This window comes from Saimiri boliviensis, chromosome 1 (genome assembly GCF_048565385.1).
Source record: "Saimiri boliviensis isolate mSaiBol1 chromosome 1, mSaiBol1.pri, whole genome shotgun sequence".
NCBI lineage: Eukaryota > Metazoa > Chordata > Mammalia > Primates > Cebidae > Saimiri > Saimiri boliviensis.
The window spans coordinates 190,487,342-190,501,919 of NC_133449.1; the positions used below are offsets into that span (position 1 = coordinate 190,487,342).

General features: G+C 38.2%; 1 protein-coding gene across 2 annotated transcripts in view; it reads right to left on the bottom strand.

Annotated features, from left to right (window-relative positions):
* FAM170A (family with sequence similarity 170 member A) overlaps positions 1-6,570 on the bottom strand; it is a 62,134-nt gene extending 55,564 nt beyond the window's left edge. For both annotated transcript variants that reach the window (XR_012512819.1, XR_012512818.1), the window contains exon 1: positions 2,388-6,570. The gene's annotated coding sequence lies outside the window, so the exon portion shown is untranslated. The remainder of the gene's footprint in view (positions 1-2,387) is intronic.
* Between the last annotated feature and the right edge of the window lie 8,008 nt (positions 6,571-14,578).

Here is a 14,578-nt window from a genome sequence, read left to right on the forward strand (position 1 = left end):
AATCAACCTTAATGTGAAGAACAACATTACATGTATAATGATATGCAAGAGGGGTTTCATATTTAATCCTTATGCCATCAGAGTCCCCATAATGGACCTGTAATATGACTGATTCAAGGGTAAATGGCTAAAAATCTCATGACTTTTTTCTGCCACTAATGTTGTCTATGAGCTGATCTGGAGATAAAAACGTGATTTTTACTAATGGAAACTGCCTGCACTAAAATTCAACAATTTGATGGTAATTATCCATTCATATTTAATTTTATATGCTTCTTTTTTATACAAAATTTTATTTACTATCATCAAATAAATTCCCTTTTCATATTGTCAACTTGATAAACATTAGTCAGGTCTATGTCTTGGTGTTTCTCAGAATTATTCTTTTCCCCTTTTCTTCTTAAGCCAGTACTTTCTTTCTTAGGTTCAGAAATATTTTATACTGGAGAGGAAAAACGTCCCCCAGATTTTTATGAAAAGAAATTTGTTGTTGGATTTGTGGCCAACTTTAGCCAACAAAACTTTTATTCACTCATTAACTACCTAGGGCTTAGAAACCAAGCTCTGATCTTCACCACGCACCAAGAAACCCGGAAATCCCAGGGCTATGTTCCTTTTGCTGGGATCCACTGAAAGCATGTATACTACCGTCTCCTAAACTTGGGCATGCATCAGAATCACCTGGACACATAAAACAGACTGCTAATTCAGTAGTTCTGATCTTGGCACAAGAACATGCATTTCTATGCAGTTCCCGGTTAATGATGCTGCTGGTTCTATGTCCACAAAGTCCTTCTAAATAGCTAAAACCTTCAAGAACACATCTGCAGCCTATGCCAAATATAGAGGTCATGGATTTCATAATCACTTGTTAAAGTCACTGCTGCTGATTCCCTGGCCTTTTGGATTCTGCTCCCTTGCCTGGATTTGCAGAATTTTCCATATTCCCCCTGCTTCCCTACTAGACAATTGCTGCCCTTGACTCAGTATCACAATATTATTATTATATAATTTCTGACTCAGATGAAAGCCTAGTGAAGAAAAAAATAACCATACTTTCTAAAGGCAGATAAAACTGCTCACCAGGTCATGACTCCTCTGTAGCACATGCCTTTTAAGAGTTCAATACTAATTAACCATTTGGTAAGTCCCTGCACATCTTAAAACATCTCTAAAACCATAAGGGGAAGTAGCTGATATTAGCTTTCACCACCACAAATACTTTAATAGCTTGTGAACAATTCAGAGAGGGTAAAATGTGTCCTCAGTGAGCTGATGCCTGAAATGGAGCCCACAGAAGGACAGGAGTAAGGATAATGTGGCTGAGACGCACGTCCCCGTTACAGCCAACTTAATTTATCCCTTCTCATTTCAAGCCATTTACAAGTACACCTAAAATATAGCTTAGGCACAAAGGACATTTTGTATGAGAAACTGTTATTTTGGTCATGAAGCAAAATTATGTACTGATTACCTTGTGTCTAATACTGTACGTGAGATAGCTCAAGCAGTAGTCATGGGTAATCTTTATTTTAAAAAAAAAATCCTTTCTGGAACTAAAAGTAGATCTATCATTCAACCCAAGAATCCTACTACCGGGGGTATCTACCCAAAGGAAAAAAAGTCATTATATAAAGAAGACACATATACACTCAACGTTTATAGCAGTACAATATGCAATTGCAAGATACGAAGACAACTTAAGTGCCCAGCAGTCAACGTGTAGAGAAAGAAAATGTGACATATAATACCATGGAATACTATTCAGCCATGAAAAGGAATGAATTAATGTCTTTTGCAGCAATTTGGATGGAAATGGAGGCTATTGTTCTAAGTGAAGTAATTCAGGAATGGAAAACCAAATACCTTATGTTCTCTCTTCTAAGTGGGAGCTAAGCTGTGGGGAAGCAAAGTCATACAGAGTAATATAATGGACTTCAGGGACTCAGCACGGGGATGTTGGAAGCGCACTGAGGGATAAAAGACTACATATTGAGTACAGTGTACATTGGTTGGGTGATGGGTGTGCTAAAATCTCAGAATTTACCACTACAGAATTCATTCATGTAACCAAAGCCATTTGTACCCCAAAGCTATAGAAATTTTTTAAAAAATTTTAAATTTCTTTCTGAATGATCTCACAATAAACACAGCTTGTTAAGACAATATCAAAGCACGTTAACAATTACAGTTAATTTATGGCAAAGAGCAAGGATTCTAAAACACAAGCACCTGTATTAGGAATCATAGCTCAGCTGTTTTATGCATGCAACCCCAGTCTCTATATGACAGAGAAAGACTCAATTGCTAAAATATTCAAATGAGGTAACCATCCTAGTACCTAAGTACAAACAGAACATGAGCCTGCCTTCCTAATTTACACTTACCTTCTCTGAAGCGCTGAGAGTCCCTTCCCAGCTGCATTTGGAGAGAGGAAAACTTCATACTCCAAAGCAATAAAATTGATTTCCACAGGCAGATATAGCAAGGATCCTCCATGCTTCAAAAGTACACTTCAGGCTTCCCCTCAGGTCTTCTTTGCCTTAGGCAAAAGAGTCCAGAATAGTGAGAATAGCCTTTGAGAGTCCACACGGAGGAGAGAGAGTCAGAGCAGCCTCTTCTGCTTTCCCGAAGAAAATCCAAGCACCATCCCCACCGGTTTCTTTTCCTGTCATTAGGAGAAGCTCTGATATCACCATTAAACACTTGAGGACTGATTAGCTTTCAGGGCAAAGGGATTCCAATGCTTTGTTTCCACCAGTGATTACTTTTATATATTTCATCATTGATGGCAGATTGAAATGTGTTCTCTCCTTACAGGCATTTTGCCCATCAGCAAGTAGATAAAGGAAAATGTGTAGGGAGCACTTATTGATTTTCTGGAGATGGAAGGGGAAACGGTGGTGGAAGGCATGAGCCAGAGGAAAGTGGCGTGCCATAAACACAGCTGGAGGCGCTGAAACCCTTCATTCCCCAGCACGAGGATCCCGGCTTTCATGCAGGCTGTCTGAGTGCAGAGAACTGCTCTTTCTTTCCCACCCTCTCAGCCCCACCCACCCCAGATCTAGCTACCCACATGCCAGGGGTCTGGGCCAATTTGGACATCTGGGGGTCATTCTGGTTGTCACAAAAACTGGGAAGTAATGCTGGCATTTCTCAGGCTTCCCTAGGTCACTCTGTCAATGGCCTTTGCTAGTGATCTCCCTAAATGAGGGGCTCCTGGTAAACAGAACTGGAAACCATAGCTTAAGTCTAAGGCCATAGTAGGGACTTTTACCTAAATCTGCTATGTTCTGGAAGTCAGGGTGTTATGGAAGAGAATATAGTGTTAAATTGTAGATATCAAGAACCTGGGTGATGGGAACCTAAGAATTAGGCTGAATAAAAGAAAAAAGCAAAAGAGCCTGGGCAGAACATCCCTAAGAAGGGACTATGGGAGAACCAGCAATGACTGCCATCTTGAATATAGGGGCCATGATTGGAACCTTAAATAGGCATGGATTAGATCCATGCTTTGCATTGTAGTATGCACAGATATGGGGGGGCCAACTTTTTGTTATAAAATGTTCAAATATGCACAAAAGTAGAGAGAGTAGTCTAAACAACTATCATATCTCTTCACTACTATATAATTCAGTGTGCATTTCTATAACATGAAGATTTTTTTACATAATTAGAACACCAAAGTAAAATAGAATTTTATTACTATACTTAATAAAATTCCTTGATATCATGTATTACCAAGTCCATATTCAATCCTGAATTGGAGAGAAATGTTTTTATTTTGTATGAATAAAAGAAAAATTGATAATATTGAAAAACTACAGTAATGCTGATTATAGATATTGAACAACTGTCAAAGAGAAATAAAACTCAAACATTTGCTTAGCTGTGTAGAAATACCACCAATTAAAACAGTTTATTCGACTGCTTGCTATTTTTCTCCAAAGACCACAATTCACAATAACAATTATGCATGTCATTAAATGTGTGCCAGATTATACTTGGAATCAAATAAATTGTACAAAAGTAGTACAGAAATCTGCTTGCAACTTCAAAAGAAAATTGTTTACCTGCGAAGCAATTGCATTGACCTAGATAATTTACGTTCAGACTCCGGGAACTGTAGTTGATATCAAGAATACAAAAATATTTGAACTTCATCAAACTCATGGCAACCTTGTCTCATTACCTTTACAATGATATATTATGCTTTTAGGTAGGTGAGAGAAATGCTGAGATGAAAGTTCAGCACAATTACAGAAAATACAATTGTTCTGGGATCTCTGAGGAGGAACTCTTTCCACATGAAAATGTTGGAGCCTGAAAAAAGTTTTGCACACTATAGCTCTTTAATGACTCTTCATCCTCCTACTACTACCCCCTAAGCTCACCTCAACTTGCAGGACTGCACATAGATGGGGGTTCAGAAAACTGAGATTCTATTCCTTGAGACCTTGAGCAAGTTGCTTTTTGTGACTCAATCTGTCATTTGGGAAACACTGATGAGAGGCTTTCTGCAATGTTTTTGTACTCACTTCACAACAAATTAGCACTAACTCCTTTCTAACTGTAAAAATAAAAAGGATATACTTGGATCAAAGGAAAAAGGATTAAACAGAAGGTGAGGGGGAGCTCTGTGCATGTAAGTCTCCATCCACTCTGGCAATGGTGGTTGCCATTAAGGCAGCACCAGACATTTGTTCTCATCCCTGCCAGACCTGTGGACAGATGGTTGGTTCTTTGGACAGATAATCTACTGAACTCAAGGACCCCTGCCTGCCTCAAACACCTGCCCTGCTGTCCAAACAGACTCGCTTAGAATACCTCTGGGAAAACTAACCTCTGAAGTGTTAACCTCGATTCATTAGTGAGGTTGTAAGCTTTTGTTAGATTCATATTGACCTCAGCCTCCTGCAAAAGGGAAAGGAAGGAAGGAGGGAGGAAAGAAAGAAGAGAGGGAGGAAAGGAGGAAGAAAGATGGGAGGGAGAAGGAAGGAAGGGAAGAAAAGAGAGAGGGGGGAGAGAGAAGTCAGAGCTTTGCTTGGAAATGGATTCTGAAACCAAAGCACTGGTGAACTCATTAAAGATTTGAAGTCTGACAGCTCAGCTTTCCCAAACCATGGCAGCTATAAAGGGAATATAATTACATTTAACAGAAGCCACCTGCATTTTGAAGTTCCCTAAATTTAAAGCTTCTGGGAGACTTAATTAAATTTAATGAAAACCATAGCAGCTAAACAAAGATGTATTGTACCTCCCACTTTGTTATTCCTGAGGAAATTAAGTCAAACTCAAGGAGCCCCACCTTCGCTTTCACATTTAAACCTGTGGATATTAACGCCCAAAGTCTATAAATAAGGTAATGTTCTCTTTTTTTTCATTAGCTAATAACATTGTCAAACTACTCATCTGTTCCTGTGAGAAGAAAGAAAAACACAACTAGAAGAAAAAAGAAGAGGAGAAAAGAAGAAAGTATACAGACAAGTTATCCTACGTGTGCAACAGGCTATTATCCTGGCTTCCCACCCTTTGTGCCCCCTCACCCCAACTCCAACATCTTCAGTGGCATTTCTTTTAATTTTGAAAGGACTGTATGTTATTTGCCAATGCAGTATAAGTGCCCAGTTAATTCTGATCAGGATGGACATCTGTAAATTATAGCATCAAAATGTATGGGTCAACATGCCTCTGTGCTATTCTTTACCTAGGCTATTTTTCTTTTTATGATTATTTTTTATTGTTGTTAACCTAGGCTATTTATATACAGACACAGTGGTGATCCTTTTGACGGATTTTAACAACAGACTGGTAGAAATGCAGTGCAAGCCCACACCAAGCAGAAACCCTTCCCCGTGACCAGGACAGGAAGGAGGGGGTGATACGGCCTAAATTACCTGCACAGAGGGCAACCAGACAGTCCAAGACAGAGCTCTCAAACCTTAATCAGCATTGGAATCCCCTGAAGGGCTTGTTAAAACACAGACTTCTGGACTCTATCCCCAGAGTTTCTGATTCATTAGAGCTCGACTGGGGCCCCAAAACTTGCCTTTCTAACAAGTTTTCAGGGGATGTTGATACTACTGATTCAGGGATCGTATTTTGAGAATCAGTGATTTAAGACACAGAGTCTCAAAAGTATAAAAACCTGAAGCATTATTTAGAAAATAGTTTGGTATTAGGTGACGGTGAATCCCATCCAAAAGCAGAATATAGTGTTAAAAAACTAAGCCATCAGTGACATGGAGGTAGGCAGATAATGGTTGAGTCTCTGAAATCTGTTCCATAGGGCAGGCCCTTCACCCTCACATAGGTATTAAAGTCTCACTGTGGAAAAGATGGACAAACTAGGCAGGGTCCTATAGGCACAATTCACCTGCTGGAATCAGATCAGGACCACAACCCTTAAGGAAATCAGGCTAAGGAACAGAGAGCCTCAGGGCATGAAACCTGGGAGCATCAGCCATGAGAAGGATCCGACCCATCTGCAGCTACACTGGAACATGTGTTCCCTCTTCTGGTGTCAGATCTGTGACAACCAGAACCCACCCCCATCCCCACACAGACAAACTTATGCCCGCAGTGTCCATGTCTTGACCATTTTTGTGTAATTAAAGTTTCTGAATTATTGAACTCTAGACTCATCTACTTACATTTAGAGCACTGTCTGTACCAATTTTATGAACCACAAAGGATGGTGGTGTTACTAAGGTGGTGTTACTAAGACACTTTCATATTTATTCTCATTTGACTATTAAAGCAACTCTATGAGATGGGCAAAGAGAACAGATTCTCAGGTGTCATACAACCAGCCCTGAGACCCAGAGTCTAACAGCATTTCTACTGGACCACATTACTCCCTTTTAAAAAGGATTTAGAAACCAGGTATGGTATCTCAGCCTCCAGCAACTCAGGAGGCTGAGGCAGGAGGATCACTTGGGCCCAGGAGTTCAAGACTGTAGTGAGCTCTGATTGTGTGACTCCACTCCAGCCTGGGCAACAGAGCAAGATCACATTTCAAAAACAGAAGGATTTAAACCAACTCTAGAGTGGGATAAATTTATTTTCTCCTGTTTCATTAAGCAAAATCCAAAATCAACAGAGTATACCAGGAAACACATTTTACCACTGCACTGAATTTTCTAATATTCACAACAGCCTACTCTCCTATGACAGTCCCTCCCCTGCCTTAAGAAAATCAGAGTCCTCCATCATCAGAGGGGACCAAGCAGAGGCTACACAAACACATACCAGGTACTTCAAAAAAAGGGACTCAAGCATTCATTGGGATGGCCCCAATGCATTTGAGTCAATTGTTTCTCAATTTTTTTATTTCTCTGGTGGGCTACCCATTAAGATCAGACTCAAATTGCCTGTCACGCTTTTCTGTAATTTTTATGTGTAAAATGTTTCTGTGGACATTCTAATTTCAAAAGACGATAAAAACTCTGTATTTTGGCTGCAACATTTAACATAACAAAAATGTGCATTTTCATACTTGCCAGTTAATTTTCATCAAGTTAAAGCATACAGTAAGATGTTTCCTACCAGAATCCATGGGTTTAAAATCCTGAAATTAGAATACTAGTACCTCACAATCCCAACTGTGTGTATTTCTTGCCCAGCGGTATTTTTACTATCATTTTCTTTCACCTTCTTTGAAACATTCCTTCTCCTTTTCTTTCTATTGTTTACACTGCAAACTTAATGTCTTTAAACATCAAATGTGTGATGTTTGTTATAAAACCTTGCAAATTTGTAATAAAATTATTATAAATTCTGCTTGTCAAACTCAAATAAAAGATAGGTACATTAATATTTTCAGTGCAAAGCCTATCCAGGCTACATAGACTTTGGAGTTAAGTGAGCTGGATTTGACTCCTCGTGCCATTACATTCTAACTTTGTGATTTGGAAACGTTTCCTTTTCAGAAAAAAAATAATGAAAACTGCAGATAGCTCACAGGAATAAAATGCAATAATATATTGCCACACCAGCATAACAGACAAAGCAGCATTTTATAGTGATTAAACAAAAAGATTGCCTATATTCAGATTCCAGATCTGCCACTTACTAGTAATATGATCTCGAGCAAGTTAACCTCCCCAAACCTGTGTCCTTATCTTAATATTGGTGGTGGGGGGGAGCAATTATATACTCTACCTCATAGGTAGATTATATTGTTGAGATGATTGGCTGGGATAATATTTGTAAAACCCTCAACACAGAATGCTGCCAGTGGTGGGAACTCAGGGACAGTATTTCCCTTCCCTGGCCTCCTTCTTTCCAAGCCACCACCATGCTTCCTGCTCACTCTTTCCTACCTGCCATCCCATTTTGCCTAGAAAGAAAAAAACATGTAACTTAGAGGTAGAATTTCTCATATGGTGAGAAACATCTTAGTTTAGTTATCTGCATGTTGACATCATCATCAGCTGTGAAAAGAAACACTCTGATGGCCTGGTTGAGAAATAGAGCTAAACAGTGATGCATAATAAAGTGGGAAAAGTTGGGAGCTTCTGAAGGTATGGGAGATGAGGAAGGCAGATGTGAGAGGGTTCTCTGGTTTGTGACTTTTCAGCAGTGGGATTGGCCAAGGCACTTCCAAAGAATTAAAGTGCAAGCCACCTGCTAGCTTAGCTGTATGTTGAGCCTCACACTTCAGTACTGGTCTAGTACATATAATTACCTTATGTGTGTGGTTTGGTGGAAAATATCAATGAAAAAGAATGCTATTCCACATTTGGAGTCAATGCAATGATGAAAGAAAGAAACAGGTGAATGAGGTGAGATGAGAGACAACTCCACGAAATCAGAAGTATGGGCTTCAATTTCTCATGTAAGTAGGATAAGAACTCAAGCAAGCTCTTTTGATTTAAATATTAAATGAGAGGTGACCAGGAGGGCTAGAAAACTCGGGTTTCCACCACCTTTACCCCACCAATACTGTTAACATGTTAATTATACCATTTTCTCCTTTTAATCACTTGCTTTTCATTAGGTATACATATACAGTGTAATTTTTACTTTATAAAGTAAAATACTTGATTTCAAAGCAAGGGTGAAACTTTAATGCTCATGGACTCCTAAAATCTTAAAACTAGAAGACCTTCTAGCCATGGCTTTGTCCAAGCTCTTAAATTAGTAACTAGGAAGCAAGCCTGGAGAGTGAGTTTCCCAGTTCTCATGGCAAGTTGCCAGCAGCAAATGGACTTGAGTTTTCAGCCAAGGGAGACCATTCCCTTCCTTATCCTATCCAAGAAAGGGAATATATATAAGTCAGAGCAGGTAAGGTGGCTCACAAAACTAGTTAGCTATTCCTAGCTGTCTGCTAAGTTATTGAGTTGAGACACTCATTAATCCATTTTAGTAATGGACAATCTTTTTATATTAACTCTACCAAATATGACAATACATTATTATATCAGATACATTTATAATGACAAATTAATGCCTTAGAGTGAAATATCATGATGAAACCCATTCTTTGACATATAAAAATGAAGTTAAGCATGAAAACAGGTCCCATTGATCATCAGAACTTCTGATGTCTTCATTTGCTTTCCTGTGTTTTGAGCTGATTTTCAGGTGAGTTGAGTAAGTAAGCTTCGAAAATTTAATGACTTTACAAGTAATATGGAACTCTGAATAATTCATTTCTGTTGTAGTTTAATTGTTGAATCAAGTGATTAGACTAATTATCATTGAATTTATAAAATGAAAAGCAACTAAACATTTTGATTAACTTGGAGATTTGAAAACTGATTTTTTTAAATGGTTAAACTATAAAGTCATAATTCTATAGCAATTCAGTGTGTTTATAATAATTATTTTACTTTTAAGACCCACAAAGAAAATATAGATGAGCTATTGTATAGAAACCCAAGTAAATAGCCCATGTCTCACATCCATAACTATTGTTCTTTAAAATAGTTATAAGCTTAATTAAATTCAAGAGACAATTTATCTTTGCCAACTGTGATGTTTAATATTGAGTGTCAACTTGATTGGATTGAGGAATGCAAAGTAGTGTTCCTGGGTGTGTCTGTGAGGGTGCTGCCAAACAAGATTAACATTTGAATCAGTGGACTGGGAGAGGCAGACTCACCCTCAGTCTGAGTGGGCACCATCCAGTCAGCTGCCAGCTCTGCTAGGATAAAAGCAGGCAGAAGAATGTAAAAGGGCTTGACTTGCTGAGTCTTCTGGACTGCATCCTTCTCCTGCGCTGGATGCTTTCTGCCCTTGAACATCGGAGTCCAAGTTCTTCAGCTTCTGGACTCTTAGACTTAAACCAAAGATTTGCGAGGGCCTCTCAGGCCTTCGGCCACAGACTGAAGGCTGCACTGCCAGCTGCCCTAATTAAGAGGGTTTGAGACTCAGACTGGCTTCCTTGCTATTCAGCTTTGAGACAGCCTATTGTGGGACTTCACCCTGTGATTGTATGAGTCAATATTCCTTAATAAACACCCCTTCATATATATACATTTCTCCTATTCTGTTCCTCTACAGAACCCTGACGAATATACCAACTACAATATTTTATCAGTAAAAATACAAAATATATTGGTTTGCATATGGAGTATAAAAGAGGGGGGTGGAGGTCTAGAAGAGATGAGTCCCTGAGGTGCTGTAAAAAGACACTAAGGAATGGAACCTTAATACATAAAGAAAGGAGCTAATAAGGTACAAGCCAGGGGCACATTTCGACTATGCAAGGAAAGTCAGAAGTTTAAAATGTCAAAGATAAAGGGGCTTCTTTGGTCCAAGAATACCACAAATACCAAGAAATACAATAACCAGTGCTCTCCTAGTTCACCTTTAGTTAGAGAATATTCTAGAATTCCAAAGTCATGGAGTTAAAGTACAGCTAGCTTTTAGAGACATCACTCCTCACAGCACATTCACCTTAAGGAGAGATTTTAAGACAAAGCATATTATCCTTTAAAACAAGCCTGAAAACATGTTTAGAGGTACCACTCAGAATGCTTAGTAAAATCAACACAAACTAGGAGTCAGATGACCTTATTTTTTGGTCCGACTCTGACACCTCTACCCCTCCCACTGTGACCTGAAACAACTCATTTAACTTCCCAGAGTTTCATTGCCATTTACCAGATGAGATTTTTTTTTTTATCAGTTCTAAGAATAGAAACTGATAATTCACATGTGAAGAAACACATATTTCTTAAACAACTTTTGGAAAAGAATTTATTCTCTAAATAATTAAGAAATGCAACTTAAACCTGAGAAATCACCAAATATCTGCTAAAAAGTAAGACTGTCTTTAAATGATCGTAATCTTTAAGATATGACAATACAGTTGGATTCACTCATTCAATGCAATCAGCTGCTTAAAAGTAGTATTCTTTCTTCCTTATTTATACCTAAATTGCCAGGGCCTGTGCTCAGTAAACACTTGTTCAATAAGTACTATCCGTTGGTGGTCTTGAAAACTGCTATTTGAGAATCAGTACAGTCACATGGAGCACATATTTCTGGTATAGCCAACTAATTAAGCTTCAAGGTAAAGCATGAAAGAAAATGGTTTGTTTCAGTCTGTCCTGGCCTGCCCTCACTTGCCAGTCAAATTGTGTATTCTTAACCAGGCATAGGAAAAAGGAGAGACTATTTTACAGTGTGCAGTGGGCCAGGAAGTAGCAGTACCAATCACCTCTAATATGTCAAACTGAGCTCCAAGGTGAAATACTCTCACTGTTCTGGTGTCCTCCCTTGGGACATGAGGGTGACTTGCTTTGAGCTCAGGTTTGGTTGTCAGTGAGCCCCAACTTCAGTTGATTGTTCAAAAGGGCCAAAGATTATTTCAATGCAAAGAACTACCCATCTCCTTACATTCTGTGAGCAGGACAGTGTATTCTGATAGTGTCCATTCCCAATCAGAAGCAGGAGTCCACCTAAGAATTGTCAGTTGTAAGATGCAAACTAATTTCAGAGATATTAGAAAGCGAAAAAATGAGCATCTTAGAATTTATATATACGATTAAGGGAAAGAACTTCTATTGTCCCTGGATGCTCTATATATCTCTCAAGAATGTCAAAATCAAAATGCAAATAGAGACAAATCTCTAAATTTAATATTTTTCAGGGGAATCACAGAATTGCAATTCAGGGCATGCACAGGCCAGGCAGTCTTCAGCACACCCAAAGAACAAGAGAATTTTAGGAGTTTTATTAGAAAGATCAATGTTATGAACTGTTTTGAAAGAAATCTCATCAGCACTGGAGAAGCTTTTGAAAGCTGACAAGCTCTGACTGGTAAGTGACAGTAGTAGGTACAACCAGTCTTAGAATCACACTCAGTTATTTCTGCAGCTGCAAGGCAAAACTGGTCTTTGGGTAAAGCAGCTGAGCTTATGGAAAATTCAATTCTTGGAGCAGGTGCTCTGTGCCTCAAGTGCTTTCCTGCCTGACCTCCTGACTCAGATTTAGTTGGCTATGACAAGAATGACACAATTCATACTATCAACTTTCACAAGAGCCAGACAGAAAAGATATAGGAGGACTATTTAAAGAAACAGATGAATAGATGGAACAGAAAGGAAGAAGAAGGTTTCAGCTGTCCTTGGAGTATATAGCTTCTTCCTAACTCAACCCACCTTTTTGGTGTTCTCTCTCCTGGCTGTTATTTTTTATTGTTATTTTTATTTCAAAAGTTTTTGGAGTACAGTTAGTGTCTGGAACCAAGTAACCATGTGGGTGAGTCTTTTATCCCTCACTCACCTCCCAATATTCCCCTCTAAGTCTTCAAAGTCCATTACATCATTCTTATGCCTTTGCATCTTCATAGTTTACCTCCCACTTATAAGTGGGAATATACAATATTTGATTTTCCATTCCTAAGTTACTTAGAATAATGGCCTCCAGCTCCACCTCCACCACCAAGTTGCTGCAAAAGACCTTATTTCATTTCTTTTTATGGCTGAATAGTATTTAACAGTGTATGTATGTATGTATGTATGTATGTATATATGTATGTATATACACACCATATTTTCTTTATCCACTCATTGGTTGATGGGCACTTAGGTTGGTTCCACATCTTTGCAATTACAAATTGTGCTGCTATAAAGGTGCATGTGCATGTCTCTTTTTAATATAATGACTTCTTTTCCTCTGGATTTTATCTAATGCTTTTTTCCACATCTATTGAGATGATCATATGATTTTTGTTTTTAGTTGTTTATGTGATGTATCACATTTATTGATGTGCATGTGTTAAACCATCCCTGTATCCCTGGTATGAAAACCACTTGATCATGATTTATGATGTTTTTGATATGCTATTGAATTTGGTTAGCTAGTATTTTGTTGACAATTTTTACATCTATGTTCATTGGGGATATGTGTCTGTAGTTTTCTTTCTTTATTATGTCTTTTCCTGGTTCTGATATTAGTGTGATACTGGCTTCATAGATTGATTTAGGGAGGAGTCCCTCTTTCTCACCTTTTGAAACAGTTTCAGTAGGACAGGTACCACTTCTTCTTTAAATGTCTGATAGAATTCAGCTGTTAATCCAACTTGTCCTGGAATATTTTTTTGCTGGAAATTTTTTTATTACTGTTTCAATCTCACTACTTGTTGTTGGCCTGTTTAGTTTCTACTTCTTCCTGGTTTAGTCTCAGATGGTTGTATATTTATCCATCTCCTCTAGGTTTTCTAGTTTGTACACATAAATGTGTTCACAGCAGCCTTGAATGATCTTTTGTATTTCTGTGGCATTGGTTGTAGTATCCCAAGTTTCATCAATAGTTGAGCTTATTTGGATCTTTCCTCTTCTTTTCTTGGTTAATCTTGCTAATGGTCCATCAATTTTGTTTATCTTTTCAAAGAACCAGTTTTTTGTTGCATTTATCTTTTGTATTTTGTTTGTTTGTTTCAATTTCATTTAGTTCTGCTCTGATCTTTGTTATTTCTTTTCTTCTGCTAGGTTTGGGTTTAGTTAGTTCTTCTCTCTCTAGTTTCTTGAGGTGTGACACTATGTTGTCAATTTGTGTTCTTTCATGCGTTTTGATGTGGGAATTTAATGCTATAAACTTTCCTCTTAGCACTGCTTCTGCTTCTGCCGTGTCCCAGCGGTTTTGATCAGTTGTGTCTGTATTATAATTGATTTCAAAAAGTTTTAACTTTCCATCTTGATTTCATTGTTAACCCAAAAATCAGCCATGAGCAGACTATTTAATTTCCATTTATTTGTACAGTTTTGAGGGTCATTTTTGGAGTTGATTTCCAGTTTTATTTCACTGTAGTCTCAGAGGGTGCTTGGTATAATTTCAGTTTTCTTAAATTTATTGAGACTTGTTTTGTGGCCTATCATAAAGTCTCTCTTGGAGAATGTTCCATGTGCTGATGAGAAGAATGTACATTCTGTAGTTGTTGAGTTGAATGTTCTGTAAATATTTGTCAAGTCCGTTTGTTCTAGGGTATAGTTTCAGTCCACTGTTGCTTTGTTGACTTTCTGTCTTGATGCTCTGCCTAGTGTTGTCAGTGGAATATTGAAGTCCCCCACTATTATTGTCTTGCTCTCTCCCTCATTTCTTAGGTCTAGTAGTAATTGTTTTA